Source organism: Xenopus laevis, chromosome 5S, assembly GCF_017654675.1.
Source record: "Xenopus laevis strain J_2021 chromosome 5S, Xenopus_laevis_v10.1, whole genome shotgun sequence".
In the NCBI taxonomy this organism is placed as follows: domain Eukaryota; kingdom Metazoa; phylum Chordata; class Amphibia; order Anura; family Pipidae; genus Xenopus; species Xenopus laevis.
Genome location: NC_054380.1, coordinates 127,964,338 through 127,980,421, shown reverse-complemented (window position 1 = coordinate 127,980,421; position 16,084 = coordinate 127,964,338). Strand labels below are relative to the sequence as shown.

General features: G+C 40.1%; 1 long non-coding RNA gene across 2 annotated transcripts in view; it reads left to right on the top strand.

The window, feature by feature from the left end:
- The window catches only part of LOC108718253, a 115,718-nt gene that overhangs the window by 71,323 nt on the left and 28,311 nt on the right, over nucleotides 1–16,084 (top strand). The gene's annotated exons all lie outside the window — the stretch shown is intronic.

Sequence of the window (16,084 nt, the reverse complement as noted above, 5' to 3'; positions counted from 1 at the left end):
AAAAAATTTAGAAATGGTGCCGGCGAAGCTAAACGCCCCAAATTCGCCCATCACTAATGGGTAACAGCAGTGGAATGTAAGTAAATATTGTAGATGGGGAAGTTGGAGATACATTGCCAATATATTTCCATTGTTATTATCAATGTTTCGCTAGAGATCCCTAATGCTAGTGGTGTTCAAACCATTTTTCCCTTATCACCAATCTAAATACCATTTAATTGAAAGCACTATATGTCTAAGGCTTATGAAGAAGTGACAGATGGACCTCATCACCAAGTCCTCCTGTCTCCTCTCCACATGTGTCGACTAGGACCCTTTACATTCAATAGTATCAGTGTTTATCACCGCTGTCCTCCAAGAATGGCCAGTGGGAGTCAAAATACCCCACGTGCAATTAGGCTACCACCTTGTGCACAACTTCTGTATGCATAAGTGCAACTGGAATGACTCTCCAGATTTAGATATTGCACACACTGACTTGCATTACAGCAAGATTACAAATTCTGAGTAGTTTTGGGTAACTATATTGTCCCAGCAACGTGTGCAGATATATTCCTATTTATATGATGTGTCAAGGTCAGATACAGAAAAGATAAAGGAGCTGACAATAACAATGTGCATTCATGGAGAATTACTTGGCACCATCCAGAATCTGCTTGAAGTTGCGAAGGACCATTGGGAATCAGTGCAAGGGATATTGTACACTATTCCACCAGGAAAATAATTCTCTCATTGAGGTATGTAATCAATCACATAATAAAATGTAGATGGAAAAAGACACCTTCTAACAGAAAACATAATAGATTCACAGGAAGCCACTGAGCATTAAATGAGCCCATGTTCTGTAGGGAATGAATGGGAATGGGGAGTTCTGTTACACATACACAGCCTGATAATGGGATATTCCTGTACTTCTCTATGATGCCCACTAGACTAGTGATGGGCCAATCTCTGACGGCAAAAAATGTGTGAAATGTATTGAAGTCAATCGGCATCAAACTAATTTTGACCCGCGTCACTTTCGAGGCGAGTGACAATTTTCCTACGCATGGCTACTTTGTCTAAATGCATTAAAGTCAATGGGCGTCTATATATTTTTGACGCGCACCAGTTTTTATGCACTCCATTTTTTTTGACGCTGAGAAATTAATTTGATTGCGGCAAAATGTGGAAATTTGCCGCAAATCACTACACTAGACTTGTCTTTGAAAATGTAATGAAAATGTAATTAAATATAATCTTGTAATTGTAGATCTTGATTTTGGGCTAAATATACAGTGACAGAATAAAGCAGTATATAAAGGGTCTCTTTATTCTTTCAATTTTCTTCACAAATCGTATATTTGTCTAAAACTCAAAAAAATTGAGATTAAATGGAAAAAAAACGCTAAAACTCCAAAACAAAACTGCACCAAGTAAAAGCTGTTGAGGTCCAATAAAAGTAAACGGGAACTGTGCTGATCCTATTGGACCATTTTTAATCTATTTAGACTGTACAAAGTTTTCAACTTTATTTCTCGTAAGTAACTATCTGAAAAACTCAGATTTTTAGAGGTTTTCATATTTTTTAGCACATCATTCAGCATTGTTTTCCGTTAATACTTTTTATGTTTGTATCTTTTAACAGCTTTCATGGCATTCATAGTTTTAGAGGAATAGAGTTTAGATGACAAAAATGCAATAGGCCTCAAAGTCTCTTGTTCTTCATCTATTACTAAACTACAGTTCCAGTCATCTCCTATGTGTCTAGTTATCTGGTGATGACATTTGGTTCATGGTGATTTATTTAGGTAGCATTAAGGGGAACACTTGTGTAGATGCACAAGGAGTTACCTGGTGCATGTTGCATATGTAAAAAAAAATAGATACAGATTATCTACCTTCATTTGGCTGGGGCCCTACAGGATTGTGCTCCAAAGGGAGTCTAACTGGTCTGGTGATAATTGATGAAATAAAGTAATGGTAGCTGAATGTCAAGGATTAGGTAGGGGGCGCTGTAGAGTCTGAAGGGAAAGGGCGAGTCCTTGAGGCAGGGGCTGTATGTGCCAAGGGGAAACTTGAAGGGAAGCAGGAACAGGTAGATGAGGGCGAAAAGTCAGACTGGAACAGGACGACGATCAGGACAAGACAGGAAGAAGAGGGCGACGACTCAACAGGAAAGGACTGGACGTGGCAGGAGTGGAACGGCTTGGATGGGACAGGACGGTGCGGGCGTAGATCAAACTGGGGGGATAGAGTGCAGAGGGAGACAGGAGCGGATAGCAAGACAGGACTGGATAGCAAGAGAGGGAGACTGGAGCAGGATAGCAAGAGAGGGAGACTGGAGCAGGATAGCAAGAGAGGGAGACTGGAGCAGGATAGCAAGAGAGGGAGACTGGAGCAGGATAGCAAGAGAGGGAGACTGGAGCAGGATAGCTAGAAGCTGGATAGCAAGAGAGGAGTACAAGGTAGGGTTGGAACAAGGTCGAGGCTAGAAAGGTACAAGATAGGAAAGGTAAGCAGGACAAGACAAGGCAGACTAACAAGGGAGAAGGGGCAAGAGCTAGAAACCTAGTTAGGGGCGATGCCGCAGTACTAGAAAACCATGCAATGCTCTGGCAAGGAGTGGTCTGAGAGCTGCCCTTAAATAGGGAAGAGGCAGCCCTGATAGGCTGATTAAGATAGGCAGCAGCTGAACTGGGGCTGGAGAGGCCAATCAGGCGGCAGCTGGGCTGGGACTGCAGAGGCCAGGTTACACACAGTGAGCAACCCTACAGGCTGCTCACCTGGCCAAATGGTTAGGGTATCGAGCCAGAAACCCTAAGGTCCCCGGCTCGACTCCCAGCAATACCTGACACTGAACTGGGTAGTTTTAGGGGGATTATTTGTTTAGATGCAGAAGAGTTATCTAGTATATGTTGTTTTTGTTTTTTTAAATTAATTGCATTGTCACTTTTGACTTGGCTGCAGATGCTCAAGGGGTTGTGTTCCACGGGAATTCAAGGTTTCTCACTATTTGGTGAAAACTGGATAAAGAGAGTCATGGTGGTTTAACTGGGTAGCTTTAAGAGGAACATTTGTTTATATGCAGAAGAAGTTATCTTGTACATGTACACCTATATTTATAATAAACTGAATTGTCACCTTAGGGCCAGGGCACAAAGGCAGATTTGGGGAGATTAGTCGTCTGGCGAAGTGCAATAGAGTAGATAGGGCTTGCTTCAAAAAAAGTTGAAATTTTTTCTAAGTTCCAAAACACGCTGGCGTCTTTTACTTTTTAAGGGTGATAGGCTGAAAAAGATGGTAAATTTTTTTGGAGGTACCCTCCTTCCCCCTACATTTTCTAACATATGGCACCTTAACCATACAGTGGGCACATGTATAGGGCAAAATAACAACTCTATTTTATTTAATGAAGCTTTCCCAGCCTTGTGTAGTGTAATGTATTTGCTGCTACAAATACGTCCATTGTACTTTAACTTGGCGCCATATGCCAATTAGGCATCGCTAGCGTAACTTCGCTTTCCTTGACGAATTAACGCTAGCGCAACTTTGCTACCATACGCCTCCCAGAGCGTAACTTCGGATTTTAGTGAATTACCGGCGCCCTGGCAAAACTTCGCCTGGCGAAGCCTGCGCTAGCGCAACTCCGCAGGTTAGTGCCCCTAAATGCACAGTTTTTTGTGCATGTGTGAAGCATTGTACGGGGTAGCAGAGTATATATATATACATATAAACATACACCTTGTGAAATCTCATTGCTCCTAGTATCTCTGCTCTACAGATTTGGCTGAGTTGACTGACAATTTCTTCTTGTGTCACTTCATTTAAATAGGCAGTTTATTCTTTTTTCCATTGAGATGAATACTGTGACTAAGGGGTTGTTGTGTGCCATGTGAAATCAATACACTGTTTCATCTGTATATTATTTTTAGGGTTTGATTTTACTCCTTTTTTGGTGCAGTCCTATATGGTCTCAATTTGCTGTTCTTTCCTTTGTTATCCTTCTGGTTAAGTAGCCTAAACTCAATGTTAGAAATGCACTGTATAATTGTGTATCATTAGTGTAAGTGTGTAAGCACCTTCAGTCAGATGGAATGATTTGATGGGGCAGAGTTGGATGGTGCTCAGTGGGGTGTGATTTATATTGGGTTGCTTAAATTAATCTTCTCTAATGTTGGCAAGTACCCCTGCTTTTCGGTCCAGCACACTCACACTGAGGCTTTTCCAGGACGCCAGGTTCCCTTTTAACCCAAGGCTCCAAGAAGATATAATAGGATAATTGAAAATCAGAGCTAATTAGCCCTTCCAGCACTGGAAGCAAAATGATTAATAACCTTTCGTTCTCACAAAATTAAAAGCAATGGAACAGGAGAATCTGAAGCTGGTGCCAAATCCGAACTCAGATACAATTACTGAAACACAGCTAAAAGTGGACTTTGGCCTAAAGTACCCAGTACAACAAGAAAGAACTGAACCAACACATTTTAGTGATCACTTTTATTATACTCAGTTATTTCACTGTTGGACAATGGAGCATTTGCAGTAAGTGTAGCTCAAGGGGTTATCTATTATCGGGAACAAGGTGCAAAGTCCCAAAAATATAATTTAAGACCACAATTTATTAACATGTACACAAATTCGTGCACATATTAATGGTGGTCATTAAAGGAACCTGCCCCTAAATACACTGCTTGGCACCTCCCAAGTCTGCTCTTATGAATAATGAGCATGGGGCATCTTCTGACACTAGGAACCCTAGAATTACCACCACCCGGGGTTCCAACCTCATAATGTGTCAGTAGCTGGTACAGCTACTGTGATAAGTAGATTTGACATTGCTGAAAGTGATACCCCTAGGCACAAGGTAGCTGCAATTTGCACCTAATTAGCAATAATTCACAATAAAATTAGGGTATGTGTATTAGCACATCACACACACACACAGTTGAGGTAGACAAAACAAGGCGACAATGATGCTGAATTTCTGGGGGAAATAACTATGGAGAACTGCCCCTAAAACACACTTTGCACATCTTCCTGCTATGTTAAATCAACCTGTAGGCCTCATTTACGTTTGAAAGTTCAGTGGACAAATGGCACATTTCAAAATATGCTCTTGGCGCAGGAATCCTGGTGCTACTGCCACCTTCTGATCAACCTCCAGGGTTCCTACAGTGCCCTTTGTCCATCGCCACTGCACAGTTTTGCCAAAAGAATAGGGTGCACATGTCATTCACATACTGTCACGGCCGGCACCCAATACCAGAACAAATGCCAAGGACCCTGGTCTCGGCTCGGCTTCACCAGTAGTGTGACCACCTTTGGGCTTCGGGAGGAGCCCTCAGCTTCATTCGGTGTCACCTGGACTTAAAGAGGGGTACAAGGTGAGGAGTTCTGGCTGGCAAAGGGGCACGACCGGATAGCAAGAGTCTTTGGGCAGAAGGTCAAGGACAAGGCGTCTGGTGGAAATGGAACAGAACAGATCAGGACAGGCAGATAACAGAATCGTTAGGCAAGCAAGGGGTCAAAACCAGATAATCAGACAGACTGGATAAGGCAGAAGGATGGTCGACAGGCTGGGTTGAGGCAGGAGGATATCAGAATCGTTAGGGAGGCAAGGGTCGAACGGGTTGTCAATCAAGGGGTTAAGCAGGAAGAGTTGTCGTAGGCAGGCAAGGGTCAGGATACAGAATGCAGAGTAGTCAGGAACAAGCAGGATCAAACACGGATAATCAGTCAGGATAGCAAATTCAGGAACAGGTAACACAAAGCTCAGGAAACCACAGGATAAGATCCTATAACGGGCACTGGCTACAGGTCTGAATGGGCCTTAAATACTGTCAGCACGCTTGTACCTTTAAGAGGCGCGCAGGCGCTGCACGCTCCCTAGGAAACAAGATGGCGCTGGTGAAGGCAGGACAGGAGAAGCGCAGTGGGCGTCCATGCCAAGGACGTGGCGTGGACACCGCTGCCCACTAGACCACCAGGGTAGGTTTCTTACACATACTGAACATCAGAAATTACTTCATGCAGACATTTGGGATTTTGGGAAGAACATTGCATTTTGGGGGGAAAAAACATGGTGTGCTAGAAATTGCACCTTGCTATCTGCAATTGTAAATGTTTCATGTTTTTTGCCAGCCTTGTACTCAATCCAGGGGTCTGTATGAATATGAAACTTTGATAAAGTATTTTACCCATAGATCTTTATAGTGGCCCTTCTTGGTTTCTGTAATGAGGCAACAAAACAGGCCACCAAAATATAGAGAGACTAGTGATGGGCCAATGTGACCATTTTGCTTTGCCATTAAATGGCGAAAATTCTGCAAAATGCGTTGAAGTCTAAGAGCGACAAAATGTTTTTGTCGTGCAACAAATTTGTTTACCATTAGAGTTTATGGGCATCATTCTCCACCACACTTGTCGAAAAATGTTGTCCATTACTAAAAGAGACTCCTAAATTACAGAACCAAGAGGCTGGGGCTATATGGAAGGTAGTTATGAAGTAGATCATGGATATATGCCTTCTCAATCATTTCACCAAACTAATTGTCTTGCTTAGTTTCAGCCAGTTCCTGTAATTATTTAAATCTATAATACCTTTTTCATGTTTGCCATTCATTTTTCTCTAAAAAAATGTAATGAACAGATAAAAAATGTTGCATTATGAAGGAGCACACAGAAGTGTTCTGAGCTGCATGTTAAACATTTTCAGGCCTATGGAAATGAATATATATTCTATTAGCACTTTATGTGCCGTATTAGTTCTCACTTCTTATTCAGAAGAGCTCTATTAATGTCTAACACTCAGCAGGTGCTTATGGCATAATGACAATTAATTCTAACTGTTATAGTCTTGGGCTTGTATGTATATATACATATATATATATATATATATATATATATATATATATATATATATATATATATATATATATATATATATATATATATATATATATATATATATATATATATTAAAAAAAATACCAGGTGAAATAACTATTCCTGCTAAAAGGTGCCATTCTATGTCTGGTACTGGCACACACACACACATATAATATATATATATATATATATATATATATATATATATATATATATATATATATATATATATATATATATTAAAAAAAATACCAGGTGAAATAACTATTCCTGCTAAAAGGTGCCATTCTATGTCTGGTACTGGCACACACACACACATATAATATATATATATATATATATATATATATATATATATATATATATATATATATATATATATATATATATATTGTGATGGGCGAATTTATTCACGGCGAATTTGCGCGATTCGCTGCCAGCGAATAAATTAGTGAAATGCCCGCGAAAATTCGCCGAAAAAAATCGCCGGCGCCAAAAAATTTTTTTGCCGGCGTCACAAAAAAACCGACACCTGCGTCAAAAACGGGCGCCAGCGTCAAAAATTTTTTTTGAAAATCATTTTTTGAAAATATTTTGAAATCAGCCAAACCTGTGTGTTAGCTGCTGTTCAGTAGTGCTGCCACCTGCTGGAAGTTAGTGTGTGCCCTTCATTTGCATAATGACTTTACCAGCAGGGGACAAGATAGGGAAATATCCTGATACTTCTAGTGGAGGAGTTTACTTAAACAAGGCATTCTGGGTAGAATACTCAAAGCAGTGTTACAATCTGAGCATGCTCCTGAAATTTGCATATTATAGTCTCTGTTATAGTCTCAATATGGCCTCTCTCAGTGAAAGAACCCATTTGACAAAGTAAGGGATTTTTTTTTAAAATCTGCAGTTTTTTCAAAAAACTATTTATGTAGTTTGATTAAACGTGTTTAGCTTGTACTCGTCAGATTGTTAATATGTGTTTGATTTTGGTGTGTGTGATAGGTGCCCTTTAAGGAGCCGCAGTGCTGTACAGTGCATAAAAGTACAATATATATAAAGGTATACATGGGGAAGGGAGTGGATGGGAGGCTAACATACAGGCACAAATTGGAAATGAAAAAGTGCACATAGTCAGTAGGCACAGGACTAGGCTAATGTTCTAGTGCTCCAAAAGGTAGACTTCGTTTTTTCTTGAAGAGACTGAGCGAGGATTCCTTACCGAGGAATTCAGGGATGGAATTCCAGAGGGAAGGAGCAGCAAGATAGAAGGCTTTGTGATGAAAGGTGGCAGTGGATGTGGATAATGTGAAGAGAAGGTGGCTCTGAGAGAAGCGAAGAAGACGGGCAGGAACATAAAGCGAGACAAGAGAAGAAACATAGTGAGGAGCAGAGGAGTGAAGGGCTTTGAATGTTAGTAGAAGTAGTTTATATGCTATCCTTTGCTTAACAGGCAGTCACACAAAGAATTTTAGTTGGGGTTGATAAGGTTCCCTTTTAGGAGAGAGTAGAAGGATCCTGATAGCAGAATTTAAGATTGATTGGAGGGGAGAGAGATGGGAGTCAGGAAATCTGGTTAGTAGGAGATTGCAATAGTCTACATGGGATAAGATTTTGGTTTTTTTTTGGCTATTGTTAGTGAAAGAAATAGGTGTATCTTTCATATTGCTATATTGAAGAGGAAGAAACGACAGGTTTTGGCAGTATTATAAATATGATTAGAGAAGGAGAGGGACTGGTCAAAGATGACCCCAAGCAGCGTGTTGAGCTAACCGGTTTAATGGTCATGCCATCAGTAGTAATGGTAAAAGGAAGAGAAGGGCTTGGTTTGGGTGGAAAGACCATGAGCTCAGTCTTGGCCAAGTTTAGCTTGAGGTGGTGTTGGTTCATCCAGGAAGAGATAGCTACTAAGCATTCTGCTATCTGGGTCTGAACATCAGCGGTTAGTGAGGGGGTGTCTAAATATATCTGAATGTCATGGACATACAGGTGATATTTAAGGCCAAATGAATATATAAGGTCTCCTAAAGAGAGAGTGTACAAGGAGAACAGCAGAGGACCAAGTACAGAACCCTGAGGTATCCCCACATTAAGATGAACAGGAGGAGAGGGTTTGTTTGCAAAAGTAACAGAGAAGGAGCGGTCATAAAGGTAGAAAGAGAACCAGGATGCACCTTGATCATGGATACCAATTGAATGGAGAAGTTGCATTAGAACAGAATGGTTCACAGTATCAAAAGCAGAAGAAAAGTTCACGAGAATTAGAATAGAGTAATGCCCTTTGGCCTTAGCAGATTGGTGATCATTTGCAACTCTACATAACGCAGTCTCAGTGGAGTGTGCTGGTTGAAAGACTGCTTAGGGTCAAGCAGATTATTGGTGCAGAGAAAGTTAGTAATATGGGAGAATACGAGACGCTCCAGAACGTTTAGCGGTAAGAGAGAGACAGGACGGTAGTTAGACAAACAGGATGGGCCTAGTGCAGCCTTTTTCAGGATGGGCTTGACACAGGCCAGTTTGAATAATGAGGGGAAATTAGCAGAAGTTAGTGAGGAATTGAATATATGAGTAAGTACTGAAGTAAGGGCAGGAGCAAACTGTTTTAGTAGAGGTGATGGGATAGGATCAAGTAAGCAAGTTGTTGATGCAGAGGATAGGAGAAGTTTAGAGACTTCAGGCTCAGAAATACAATTAAAAGAGTTGAATATGGAAATAGAAGCTTTAGGGGGGAATGAGACCTGGCACTTTATAATTTATCCACAATCATAATGAATTGAAAAGCAATGGGACTTTTTAAGTTATTTATAGCAATAGAATAATTCATCAATTAATGGAATACACAGAGTTCATGGCGTGAGATAACCAATTTAATGAATTTACAAGCACTTGCACTTTATAGTTAATTCACAATCACAAGAATTAATTAAATTTTTGAGTGAATTGATTGGTTGTTGTACGAATTTATGGGATTTGTAATGAATTAATTTCACAGAAATACTCAATTCATTTAACTGCTAAATCAATTGTTCCAGTTATAAGAATTAAAAAGTTGATCAAGAGGTGGCCTATTAAATCAGGATTAAGTGGTGAATTGATTGGTCTAAAGGAGATAATTATCCTAGTTTTTTTACAAATCGTTTTGCATAACTGGGCATCATAATTTAAAGGTATCACAAAGTCACAAACAAGGTTTCTTTTCTTCTCTCTAATTGTCAACTTCTTACATATGAATAGAAGTAAAACCCACCCAATGGTGTTCCAACATCTAGTAGTAAGCCTTCCCAGAAGATTAAAAGGTGAAGAATGTTTTACCATTAAAGAGAGGACCAATGTTATATTATGACCCTTGCATTTGCATTTAAAGGTTGGTCAAGCAGCCATTCACAAACTTTTGGCCATATTGTGTATAAATGAACAATTAATTAGCGTGAGACTCGTCAGAAACGGACATGGATTGTTTTGTCTGCATTGATATATTTTGTTGTTTTTCTATTTTTTGTTGTGTATTTGCTCAGATACAAATTGAGTACCAGATCTTGTGAATAAAGTAACAATTCCATATAAATATACTTTGCGTTAAGGATAAAAGACTTAAAAAGTCCTATTTATTTTCCTTTTAAGCTTATGTTGTAATTTGTACCGCCAACACTACATTTTTGATTAAATGTGTGTCACTTCGAAAAGTCGGGCAGAAATCAAATAGGTCTTTATCAATTTAATTACACGTCGGCGACATGGATTTAACCTTAATATTCTTTGGTGTAGTGTTTTCTCTTGAATGCCGTGTTCATCTTAAGGCGAGGGTGGGAAAAAGGATGGCATGTTTTTGCTTGCCATTTAATTAATCATGTGCTTTCCCTTTTCAATTACTTGAAAGGTTTATTAAAAGCAACTGAGAGAACGCAAACGGCCCCAGAAACACAAAAATTCAATCTTTTCAAGCTTTCTTTAATCAAGTGCAAATTAATCCAATGGAGTGGTCTGAGGCCAATGATAAACGTAAATGTATTAATAAGCCTATAATGATGTGCCCTGTGAAATTAACTTCACCTTATAAGGCTGATGGTCCACCAGGAGATTAATCGCCTGTGATAATTCTCCTCTTCTGCCGGCGACTAAGCTGTAAATGCTTTTTCACTGGCGATGAAGTGAATTGCTGGTGGTAAATCCCATATGTTGCTTCAATCTTCCAAAATCACCTGAAGTGCCCTCAAGAGGAAACTTTAGGAGACTAAAGCGACACATGGGTTTCTCCACCAGCCATTCACTTTATCACCTGTGGGAAAGCATTTACAGAAAATGATACAGACATACGTGAAGAATAGACCATTTTTGAATCACGGCAAGAAAGAGGAGTTCTTTGGATGCATAGAATACAAATGGGTGTAGGAGCCCTGATGACCACAAAGTAATGCTAAGGGTACAAACTGTATTGACTAGGTAGCCTTATTGATGCACCTTGAGAATGCAGTTCCATTAGTGGCCCAATCATAATGGGAGTTGATGAGTTATAACCGGCGAATGATGAAACTCTTTGAGTTGAAAATCCACTCTCACGTGCTGCAACATGAAGTCCTGCCCCAGACAGCATATGTATCCAATCATAGAGTATGTATCATGGTGCCCCAACGTAGGCAAGGTCTGTGTCTAGGGATGGGTGAATTTGACCCGTTTAGTTTTGCCAAAAATTTGCTGCCAGCGAAATGTCGCCGACGGCCATTAAAGTCTATGGGCGTCAAAATTTTTTTGTTGAATTGTTGTCATTTTTTGCCGTGCGTCTTTTTTTGGCGCACGACACCATGAAAGTCTATGGGCATCATTTCCGCAGTGAAACAAGGCGAAAAAATTCCCCTTTCTGTGACATGAATGCGATCCTGAAATGTCCATAAATGCATAAATAAAGTATGAAGTTTAAATGTTATCCTGGCCTTTGTGGAGTTCTCTGATTTTACTCAGTCAGAAGAGTTGGAAACACATATAAGTAGTGATGGGCGAATCGGTCCCATTTTGCTTTGCCTAAAAATTTGCGAAACTCCGGAAAACTTTGCGAAACGGTTAAAAATTAACGAAACGCATTGAAGTCAATGGGTGTCATGATTTTCACATGCAACAATTTTGACATGAATTTTTATAAGTGTAACTCTTTTGTCTCCACGCAAAAAGTCAATGGGTGTCTTTAATAATATTAATAATAATTTTGACAAGCAACAATTCTGACGTGCGGCAAATTTTTTTTATTGCAGTGAATTTTTCAAGGCGAATTTTTGCTGCGGTTTCGCGAAAGCATTCTTGGGCGGCTCAATGCGGAAATTCACCGCAAATCCATGCCTGCTGAGTAAATTCGCCCATCACTACATATAAGGGCTCATTTACAACAGCAGTGTCAATAAACTTGGCACAAAAAGGCATGACGATGACAACATGGCTTGTTCCCACAAAATCTAGCATAACAGTAGTCAAAGCATTACTTTTGGATTTGTCCACTATCAATGTCTGTAAAGACATCCAAATCAATAATGGTGTAAACCCTCAGATCTTTACAGTGGCCCTTCTGGGTTTCTGCAATTAGGTAACATGACAGGCCACCGAAATAAAGAGAGTCTCCAAAATGACAGAGCCAGAAAGTTGGGGCTGTTTGGACATTGGGTATTAAGCAAATCAGGGTTGTGGCTTTGCACATCTGGGTATGGCTTGTATTGCTGTTTGATACCTGCATTCTCAATCATTCCACCAAAGAAATGTTCCTGCTTAGTTTCAGGCAGTTAATATAATTATTTAAACCCATAATACCTCTTTCATTTTTCCCATTAATTTGTCTCTAAAAAAAATGTAATGGACAGTTGAAAAATGTTGCATGAAAAAGGAGCGTACGAAAGTGTTCTGAGCTGCATGTTAAACATTTTCAGGCCTATACAGCTGAATATATATTCTATTAGCACTTTATGTGCCGAATTAGTTGTCACTTCTAAGTCAGAAGAGCTCTATTAATGTCTAACACTCAGCTGGGTGCTCATGGCATAATGACAATTAATTCTAGCTGTTATAGTCTATAATCACAAAGACGACTCAGCCACACGAGACTCTGGATGTGGCTTAAAGGAGAACTAACCCCCCTTACCAAAAGCCCCACTAAACTTTCAGCCATTGCCCCCTTCCCCTCTCCCTCCCCTTGATGCATTATTTAAAAAAAAAAAAACCTTAAAGAAACAGTTCAATGTAAAAATAAAAACTGGGTAAATAGATAGGCTGTGCAAAATAAAAAATGTATCTAATATATTTAGTTAGCCAAAAATGTAATGTATAAAGGCTGGAGTGACTGGATGTATAACATAATTGACAGAAAGCTACTTCCTGCTTTTCAGCTCTCTAACTCCCAGTTAGTTTGCAATTGATCTTTAGCATTCAGCTCAGATTCAAAAGCAACAGTTATGACCCATGTGGCCCCCCTTCAAGTAACTGATTGGTTACTGCCTGGTAACCAAACAGTGGAAACCAAGAGAGCTGCAAAGATGGAAGTAGTGTTCTGGCTATTATGTTACAGATACAGATATAAATAAAATAAAAAGGTATTAAAATACTGAGAAACCTGATACATACCAAACTAGATTGTGTCCTCTTGAGGCAAGAGTTGGAAACCTAGGTACAAGCTCCTAACAAACTAGGGCCCTCAAGTATGAGCTCCAATTATAGGGTCTTTTGGCGATTTTATCCCCTGCTGGGACATTCCCTTATTGCCAACATTAACATCTGGATATGATTATTTCAGCCCCGTGTCTGCAATATAATATTGGTTATTGTCTGTACCCAGTATTATACTGAAAATATGGTCACGCTGTGATACATATGTGGGCAATCAGAATGATGCCAAACTCATATTCCAGCCCCGCAGAAATCATCCCTCCTAATAGTATAGGCTGGCCCTGTTTGGTATCATTAGGAAGAGGAGATAAGGATCCTACACTATAATCCACCTATTTTCATAATTGTCCTCCCCCTGCAGCTCTAGGTTCACAACTCCTTTCTTTGCTTAAGAGATCAAAGAGCCAATCGTCCCAGCTTGCCCAAATGTGTGGCTCCAAAACATCCAATATGACAGTGTTGCCTTTCCACAGCCCCCTGCTGGAATATTCCCCATATGCAATAAAAGGCACTTTTATCCCATTGCAGTATCCCATTGCAAACAATGAGGTGTTTGATATTAAACCAGTGACCAATAAATTCTGCTGATTGGTTGCTATAGGCTACTTCTTCTGGGCAAAAAGTGCCTTTTATTATATAACCCCGCTTTAAACTGACATGGTGGAAACTTCAAATCCCATGCAGGAATTTTTCCAGATTTGCTCAAGGGAGACCAGATTATATGAAAATGCATGTTGGTGTTCATGTTTATTTAATAAAGCTTAGCTCTACTCCCTAAACCTGACATTTTTAATCTAGGAATTTAAATAATCACCTACATGGGAATTTATAGGGCAGGGGCACACGGAGCAACTGGGGAAGATTAGTTGCCCAGCGACAAATCACTTCTTCTTTCGACTAATCCCCCCGAACTGCCTCTCTGCCAGCTAGATTCTAAATTGCCAATGAGATGGCACTCAAAGCACTTTGTTTTCCAAAGTCGTCCAAAGTTGCCCCACGAGGAAGAAGAAGCGATTTGTCACTGGGCGACTAATCTCCCCCAGTAACCTCGTGTGCCCCTGCCCTTAAGGTTATGTGCCATTCTGGTAACAATTTAAGAAGGTTCTAGCAGCAGCCATGGGATACATTCCCCAGCTATAGAGTTTAAAACTTCCCATTAATATTTCTAACAGATCTTTTGGGGAAACCACCCACTACAATTGCACTCAACACATTTGGCCACTATGTCCTTAGTTCTACCAACAATCCCAGATAGAAGCAGCATCTAAATTACGTGACTTCATGAGTTGAAGAATTAGGAATTTGTGGGTTATCACAAATTTTAGGACTTTATGAAGTGCATACTATGCATTATTTTAATAGCGTTACTCACAGACATAAAAGGAAATCAGTTCCTTGATATATCCATCGGTGTATATTGTTGAGAATAAAACTTCACAGGACTAGTTGACAGTTAGGATTGGCACTTGTCTTATTTTGACAGGCAGGCTTTCGTTAGGGCTGTCCAGGTCAAAACTGCCTGCCCGGGTTTCCAAATAAGGAAATCTGGACGGTACTCTCCTTGATTGATGCGAAAATCATCCAATCACTGAGTGCGATGTCATGAGCCCACCCCTGATGTCATGACCCTGTCCGCTATATGCTATCATCCTGCCCCGTGCACAAAAAGGTGGCAACCCCCGTTGACAGTGGCCATTTTTTACAACTTTTTTCTGTAGGTAATGCCACAAATAAAGTTCTCCAGATGGCCTCCACCAAATGGATTGGACACTAATGAACTATTTAAACCAGATCACTTTTGCTTTTAGCCCCTTCAGAATGCAATGAGGGCTCTTCCTTTGCTATGTGTGTGTCTTTCTAAAGAAAAAGCACAATAATGCCACTGAGCGTGAAACAAGTGCGCCCTACATACAGTTGCTGCATTCATAGAAATACATGGACATTCTGTGCAATTAGAGAACTTGAAGAACTGCTGATTTCAAAGAATTCCTCATGAGATAGAAGTCTGATGTCTGTAGAGTTATATAACGAAGCATTTGCAAATCCAATGCAATGAGAGAATGTGAATGATTAATGCTCTGGGGTTCTATGAATGATTGTAAAAGTCCTGGTAGTGACAATCCTAAGCAAATGGGAGGAATACAGGAAAGTCCATTAAATGCTAAATCATGCACCATCATGTAATCTAGCTCTTCAATTCAATACCTGTAAATGTTACCATGTATGTGTAAGTAGCGCATATACCTAACGCAATACGTCTTTGGCCCCAATTATCATTAATGAATGCAGTGGCATAAATATAGAGGAAGCAGACCCCTCGGTTGCTTGGGAAACATGGGGTCCAGACTGCTGGAACTACTTACTCCAGTGATCCCCAACCAGTAGCTCGTGAGCAACATGTTGCTCTCCAACCCCTTGGATGTTGCTCCCAGTGCCATCAAAGCAGGTGATTATTTTTGAATTCCAGGCTTGGAGGCAAGTTTTGGCTGCCAAACAGAGCCTTAATGTAGGTTGTCAATTCACATAGGGGCTACTAAATGGCCAATAACAGCCCTTATTTGGCACCCTAAGAACATTTTTCATG